The sequence below is a fragment of the Fukomys damarensis genome, unplaced genomic scaffold, assembly GCF_012274545.1.
Source record: "Fukomys damarensis isolate Sample0158 unplaced genomic scaffold, DMR_v1.0_HiC HiC_scaffold_1, whole genome shotgun sequence".
Taxonomy (NCBI): domain Eukaryota; kingdom Metazoa; phylum Chordata; class Mammalia; order Rodentia; family Bathyergidae; genus Fukomys; species Fukomys damarensis.
In genome coordinates this window covers 29,068,501-29,076,446 of record NW_022900913.1, presented here as the reverse complement: position 1 = coordinate 29,076,446, position 7,946 = coordinate 29,068,501, and positions in this window count along the sequence as shown.

The following is a 7,946-nucleotide window of genomic DNA, read 5'->3' as shown; positions in this document are numbered from 1 at the left end:
CCACTGAGCTAAATCCCTGGCCCTGGCCCTGCACAATTAATAATAGCTAAATCTTGGAAGTAGCCTGTATGTCCATCAATAGATGAATGGATAAAGATATACCACAGTGGAGTACCACATGCCAAAAAGAAGGATAAACAAGTCATTTTTAGGAAAATGGATGTACCTTGAATCCACTATGTTAAGTGAAATAAATGAGACATACAAGCTTAAAAATCATATAGTTTATCTTTTATAAGAAACCCAAAGTATAAGTCAAAGAGCAAAATAAAAAACAAGCAATAGGAAAAAGGGAGAGAGATCTTTGGCAAATGGGAAGGTGACTGAGACATGGGGGGATATAAAAAGGATTGAGATATATTACGTACACAGTCCAACTAGCCACAATGAATGTATTCACTATGAATTGCAAACAAGTGCTAATAAAAGAAAATGTGGTATTTATGCACAATAGACTACTACTCCACCATAAAGAAGGATAAATTTTAGTCTTCTGTAGGAAAGTGGTTGTACATTAAGACCATAATGTTAAGTGAAATAAATGAGACACAAAACTCCCATATTACCTGGTTTCTCTTATATGAGAAACCTGAAGTATAAATAAAGAGTAAAACAAGGGAAAGATAATAGGAAATATAGAGTTAGATTTTTGCAAATGGGAAGGGTCTAAGTGATAAAAGGACAGATTAGGGAAGAGAGGGGAAAAGTAAAAAAGAATTAAGATGTATTGTGTACATGTACCAGCACCTCATATAGATGTAGCAATTATGTACTGCAAACGTGTACTAATAAAAATTACTTCTTTTTAAAATAAAGATACAAACTACTACCAAAAAGGTCTACATGTTATATGATGCCATTTATATAGAATATTCCTAAGGGGCAAATCTGCCGAGACAGAAAGTAGATTAGTGGTTGCAGAGGACTCAGAGGGGTAGAAAGGGTTAGAGGTAATACCTGAAGGGTGTGGAATTTGGGAGGAGGGGTGATATGGTCTAAAATTGATTGTGGTAATGGCTGCATATTCCATGAATACACTAATTATCTACCAAATATCACCAAATGATATCTGACAAAGATCCAAAGGCAAATTCAATAAAGGTCAATCTCCCCCCTACCACCACCACCACCACCAGGGATCAAACTTAGGATCTTGCGCTTATGAGGCAGGCATGGCACCACTGAACTGAATCTCTAACCCAAGGACAATCTTTTCTACTAAAACAATTGGTGATTTATATAAACCCCCTTCCCCCCACTGCCATTTTGTAGGACTGCTATGCAGTGCCTTAACAAAGCTAAATATAGTCTGACCATACAATCAGCTATCACACTCCTCAGTATTTACAAAACTGATTTGGAAACATGTTAATACAAAACCTAAATATAATGTTTAAAACAGATTTATTCTTAAAACATGTTTTACTGATGGTACACCTATAGGCTATGAGGATAGAAAAAGATGAGGAAAAGAAAGGAGATTAAGTGGAACCCACAGGTTTTTGGCTTCATCAACAGACAATGTCATTTACAGAGATAAAGAAAACTGTAAAAGAAACGATCTAGAAAAGAAAAAACTCACAATTTGCTTTTTCGACAAGTTAGGCTAAGGTACTTAACATATGTCCTAGTGAGTTGGTCAAGTGAGTAACTGGTAATATTTGACAGGTGAGAACACAAAGCAAGAATTATAAATTTGTAAGTCATCAGTATGTACATATGCTTTTTAAGCCATGTGACCAAGTAACAGCATTCAGAGAGCAAGAATAAATACTAAAATGGGCTCCACACTGAGCTATGAGCACTTCAATAATATATAGGGGTTGAACAGAAAAGGAAGGAAAGGAAGATGGAAGGAATGGAGGACAGGAGGGAGGGAGCGAAGGGGACTCAGTGAGATAGGAGGAAAACCACAAGAGGACAGAAAATTGGACGTCAAGTAAAGGTGTTTCAAGAAGAGAATCATCAAATGTGTCAGATGCCTCTGAGAATTACAGTGTTACAGGAACTGAGATTTGAACTTTGGATATAACATAGAGTAGCCAGAACAGAGAAGTGAGTTACATTCACTTCAGTTCCACACAACAAAAATTCCGAGAAATGATAATGATTCGTTCATTAAAATCTAGTAGTTTGTCAGAGACCCCATTAATCTTTCAAAAATAGATATGTATCTTCCAGTGTTTAAGAAAAAAAAAGATTTTTAATGAGTAGCAGTTAAAAATACTGAATCTGATTTTGCCACATTAAATATCTAACTCTTTGCCAGGAAAACAGCTCATAATTTGCAATAAAAGGAACACTCCAATAACCCAAGACATGTCCAGCCTTTGAGGACTCAGATCCTATCCATCCTGACTTTCCAAATCTGACACCCTACTTCCCTTTCTCATTCTCCTTCTCCACTTACCTCAGCTCTGGCTCCTCTGACATCATTGCTTCTCTCTTCCTCTGAGGCAGTCTGCTTACTTCCCAGTCAGTTCCTAGTTTAACAGTTCCTTCTCCTCACTCTCAGATTCAGGGACTCTACAGACTGCTGTTATACTTTTCAGTTCGTAGATACTTATTTCCTGTTTTCTGTTCAAACAGCAACCTAACATCTTATCCAGTCCATGCATGACCTGAAGGCAGGCCCCAGAAAGCAGATCTTTCACTGTTATTTGATTACAGTAGAAACAACATGCTAGATTTTTTTTTAAATTTTTAAAGCACTAAATGACCCCTATTACAGAAGATGTTCAGGTAAAGAAATACCTTAGCTGTTGACTTCCCAGAATAAAAACATAAACAGGAGATTAAATTAAAATATATAGAGATAGATATATCTGAAAGTCTGTGAATGTTTGTTCATTTCTTGTTTGTAAAGACAGCAATATGACAAAGGCAAAGGGAATGTGAACTGCCCCTACATTAAAACAGTGACCAGAATTAGTCATAACAAAATGAAGTTCAAATAAGGATTTTTAAATAGATCTAAAAAGGTCAGTGCCAGGGCTAACAGTAGTGAGAGAAAAAATTTAAAGTGACACCTATTAAATAACAGTGACTAAAACACTTTTTCTACAAATAAACTAGATTTTCTCTTCCCCTTTATATATAGGCTGTCCTGTTTAAAAAAAAAAAAAAAAAAAGTCCTCCTTTATTTAAGAGTCTTAACTGGAAATAACCTAGAAGAAAGAAACCACTATTTGTTTCTTATAGTATACTGTATTTTGCAAAGAGGACATTGCTTATCTATGACCAATCAACACTAGTTTTCTACACATGCACACACACACACACACACACACACACACACACATGCATGCACACACAAAAAGACAGATAAGGCAGGCAGGGAGGAAGGCAGGCACGCAGGCAGACAGACACACAGAGATACGCTGAGCTGTAGTAAAATGTGCATGCTCTTGTGGCTGCCCCAGTGCTAGCAGCTATGGAGCCACCCTGCCGGAATGTCACGTGTAGTGTGAGAAAAATCAAAGTACCAATGCCTTTGATACGGAGAGCTAACAGAGCCAACTCCTATGAACAGATGAAATTCAAGAGGGAACTGTGATCCCAAAGTTCTTCTTGGCCAGAATCATCTAACCTCCCCAAATTCTCAGAAAAATCTGGTGGGAGTACATTTTGCTAGTGAGTATGTTCATGGCTTTAATTCAGGAAGTGGCATACTCTTTCTATAAAGGATCAGACAGTAAGTATTTTAGACTTTGTGAGTCACCTAGTCTCTGCTGCAAATACTCAACTCTACCACTGAAGTGCAAAAGTAGCCATAAACAATAGTAAATTAATGGACAAGGCTGTGTCGCTAAAACTTATAATTATAAAAACAGGGTAGAGGCCTGGGAATATAGTTCAGTGGTAAAGCACTTGCCTAGTGGGTCTAAGTCCCTGGGGTTCAATCCCCAGCACCTCCAAAAAAGCAGAAGGGTGGGGGAGGGATATAAGCCTATTTTGGCTTATAGGTCGAAGTTTGTCAACCCCTCTTGACTATCACATCTTAGCCATTTCTTTCCATGAATCAAAGACTCTAAAGTCCAAGCCTTTCTAATTTTTGAGAATCTGGCAAATATTAATATCATTTAATACATCAAAGAAAAAACTTCACTCTTCTTTGACCTAGTCAACTCCTTATTTCAGCAGCCCTAACTATGGCTAATTCTGCTATCACTACAAATGGTTCCTCTCCTGAAATCATGAACTCCCAGTATTTACCGATTTAAGAAATATTTATCACCTGGTATGATCTAGGTCAGTGGTGGCGAACCTATGGCATGTGTGCCACATTTGGCTGGTTGTATCACAGAAAGGTCACCATCACTACAGGCTCTAAATATTGCATTTATTGGCTACATAACCACCTATCTTCCAGTTTCTTGATATTTTTTATTTTCAATATCCTAAACTTCAACCACTTTCTCAGTATAATCTTGAGTGTACTTCTGTTGGACCCCTTTAAAAAGGGTTCTGAGTAAAACTCAAAAATACTACATGAATATTCAGAACTGTCCCTACAAACTTACATTCTGTATCCCTTTGTGCTCCCGTAATTCTACTAATTTTTCCCTTGCAACCATCAACAGAACTCTAAATCTTTGCAAACCCACTGAAAGCCCCATCTCAAAGTCTTCCAACACAAAACTAGGAAATGGCTGCCAGGAGATGATGATACCTTCCATCTCCAATCTGAGGCTACTACTAGCAAGCAAATCTGCATATGAATCCATCCTTATCCTTCCATTTCCAATTGAAAATCAGCCCTCCTCCTACCCAAAGCTAATCTTTGCTCTCATGCTTTATCACAATCCCTATAACTTCCTCAGAGATTTTCATTATTACTTAGTATGTTTAGTTTCATCAAAATTGTATTCATTTTATATTGCTGTGTAACAAATTACCACTAACTTAGGGGTTGAAAATATCCCAAATGTATTGCCTAATACATGCATAGATCAGAAAAGTCCAGTCATGATATGGCTGAAGTCTCTGCTCACAGTCTCACAAGCTAAAGTCAAAATGCTGCCAGCAACTTCCTTCTGGAGGCTAAGCAGTAGAATCTCCCTCCCAGCTCATTCAAGTCCTTGGGAGAATACAAGTGCTTCATGGTATCATTAGATGGCATTCAGCAAAAGCATTCACTGTGTTTTTTACCATACTTCAGAAAGACAGTCATTTGTATTAGTTATTATATCTGGGAAAATGGGAAATTATTTTTTCAGGTTTTGGTAGTTAGGAAAAAACAAACCAACAACAGCAATAGGTGCTTGTCAATGGTCTAAAAATGATTCCTGCTTAACCTTGTCCTACTTTCCTAACTACCAAAACCTGAAAAAATAATTTCCCATTTTCCCATATAAAATAATCAATACAAATGACTGTCTTTCTGAAGTATGATAAAAAAAAAACAGTGAATGCTTTTGCTGAATGCCATCTAATGAAAAGGCAAACATAAAAATTTACTACAGTATACCCTCATCCACCTTATTCACCACATAAGAGTGACTTCTGATTCATTCCCAAAGTCAAAATGACCATGAAAGGCAAATGTTTTGAATTGATTCAGGACATTGAGGCAAAATGATGGGCTAAGTGTGTTACAAGTGAGGGATTATTTTGAGGGGATTAATGTCCATTTATCTTTTACTATACATTTTTGTAATTTAAACATTCAATATGTTTTCAACCATACCACATATATCCCATAAACTCAGACTATTCATATTTTTAAAAAGCAGCAGAACCCAAATCTCAAAAGATTTGATGAGGAAGCCCAGTACCTAAGACAGATGCAACTGAAACTTCTGTGGCTCCAGAAGGAGGCCCCAGCCCCTCACTCCAGTACATATACTCCACTGCATGTCTCAGGCACTGGCACACAATTCTAAGACTAGAAAACAGGTGAAACCTGGCTCCAAACAACAAGTGACATAAAGGTTCTGGTATGATTGGAAAGTGTTTTTCAGGTGTATAAAAACCAAAGCCATAGAGAAACTGAAATTTTAACAGTTCAGCATATATAAATAAATTTTTTGTCTTCCATATTTTCTACAGTCAACAGGAATTACTATTAGACATTCATTAAACTTTATTTGTAAAAGGCACAAATGTAATACCCTCCCTACAATGTACTGAGCTACAGTATCTAACAAAAAAATAAACATTTCTGAACCCTGATAAAATTCTTAAAATATACACATATGTTTATTCATAAACACATACAATTATATAAATAGAAAAATAAGTCTAATAATATTACAATTTAACAGTATAATTGGAAAGTTCTGTTTATATTTGAAGTAGAAAATCTTTTCTTTTGACAGAGCATTTTGTGGGGGGTGTATTTATGTGTTTACAGAACTGGGGCCTCATGTATGCTAAGCAGGCACTCTAACCACTGACCTACATTCCCAGCCCTAGATCAAGATATGTTAAATCACTTCTTTTCACACCCTACTCAATGAACTTTTTCAGTGAAACTATAGGTTACAAATTTTTTTTAAATGAGAAGAGGTTTAAAATTTTTGTTTCTTAAAGTATTTTATGAAATCTATGTTCAAGTAATATTATTAAGATATCAGTAACATTTTCTAGAAAAGTAACAGACAAGTAATTAGATTTGCTTTTGGAACATAGAGAAAGTTGAAAAAACATAATTTTGAAAATAAAATAGACATCATATTTGGTAGGGTGAATTATTATACATAGTTACACTGTAGAGTATTTTTTGTATATTGGTAAATAATTTAATATTCTGCATTTTTATATTTCTACCTAGATTTTTACTGTCTTTGACCTACTATGCTATCTACAATGCACTATAATATATATGCTAATGCTGAAAAGATAGAAAGAGCCAGATATAAGACAAATCAAACTCCTTCCTTGAAATTTTCTTCACTAAAACAAATCTGCAAAGCCTCAGTTTTTTTGATATAGGAAGCCCTCGGTAAGTAAAATAGGGCCAGGGATTTAGCTCAGTGGTTCTGCCTCCTGCCTCACAAGCACAAGGTCCCAAATTCAATCCCCAACTCCAAACAAAAAGCAACAGCAACAAAAAACTCTTTATGATGAAAGCAAATTTTAAAAGGAATGAGTTTTTAAAGTTTTCATATCAATTACAGTGATACCTGCATACCCATGTTTATAGTAGCACAATTTATAATAGCTAAATCTTGAAAGTGGCCTATATACCCAGCAACAGATAATGGATTTTTTAAAATGTAGATAAGCTTGAGTCATGTGGAAGAAAAGGGATGTACCTTAATACCATAATGTTAAGTGAAATGAATCAGGGATACACAAACTTAAATATTAGTGTCTAATGAGATCCAAAACAGAGAGAGCAAAACAAAAGACAGGTAAGAGGATAAAGGGAGATAGAATTTTAGCAAAAGGGAAAGGGACTAAGAGACGGAGGGAAAGGGTAGAGGGGAAAGAAACAGAACCAGAAAAAGAATTAAGATGTGTTATACAAATACATGAACTCTTGACTAGGAATATTATCATTATGTACCGCAAGCAAATACTAATAAAAAATTAAAGTAATAATAAAGCTTTCAATTTTACAAATCAGTTGTTTATATAACATTTTTGATTTCCAAGAGCTTCAAAAATAATTAAAACAGAAATATTTTTGTTTAAGATAGGTCGGGCTGGGGATTTAGCTCAGTGGTTTGGTGGCCTGCCTTGCAAGCGCAAAGACCCAGAATTCAATCCCCAGTACCCCCCAAAAAAGATAGGGAGGGTGATTTGAAGTTCCATGTGACTCACTTCCTCAAAATATCTTTGGTAGAATCCATCAGGCAAGCCAAGCTTGGTGACACACACCTATAATCTCAGCACTCAAGAGGCTGAGGCAGGAGGACTACTGTGAGGCAGATCAGCCTGGACTACATAGTGAGTTCCAGGTCAGTCTTAACTACACAGTGAGACCCTGTCTCAAAAAA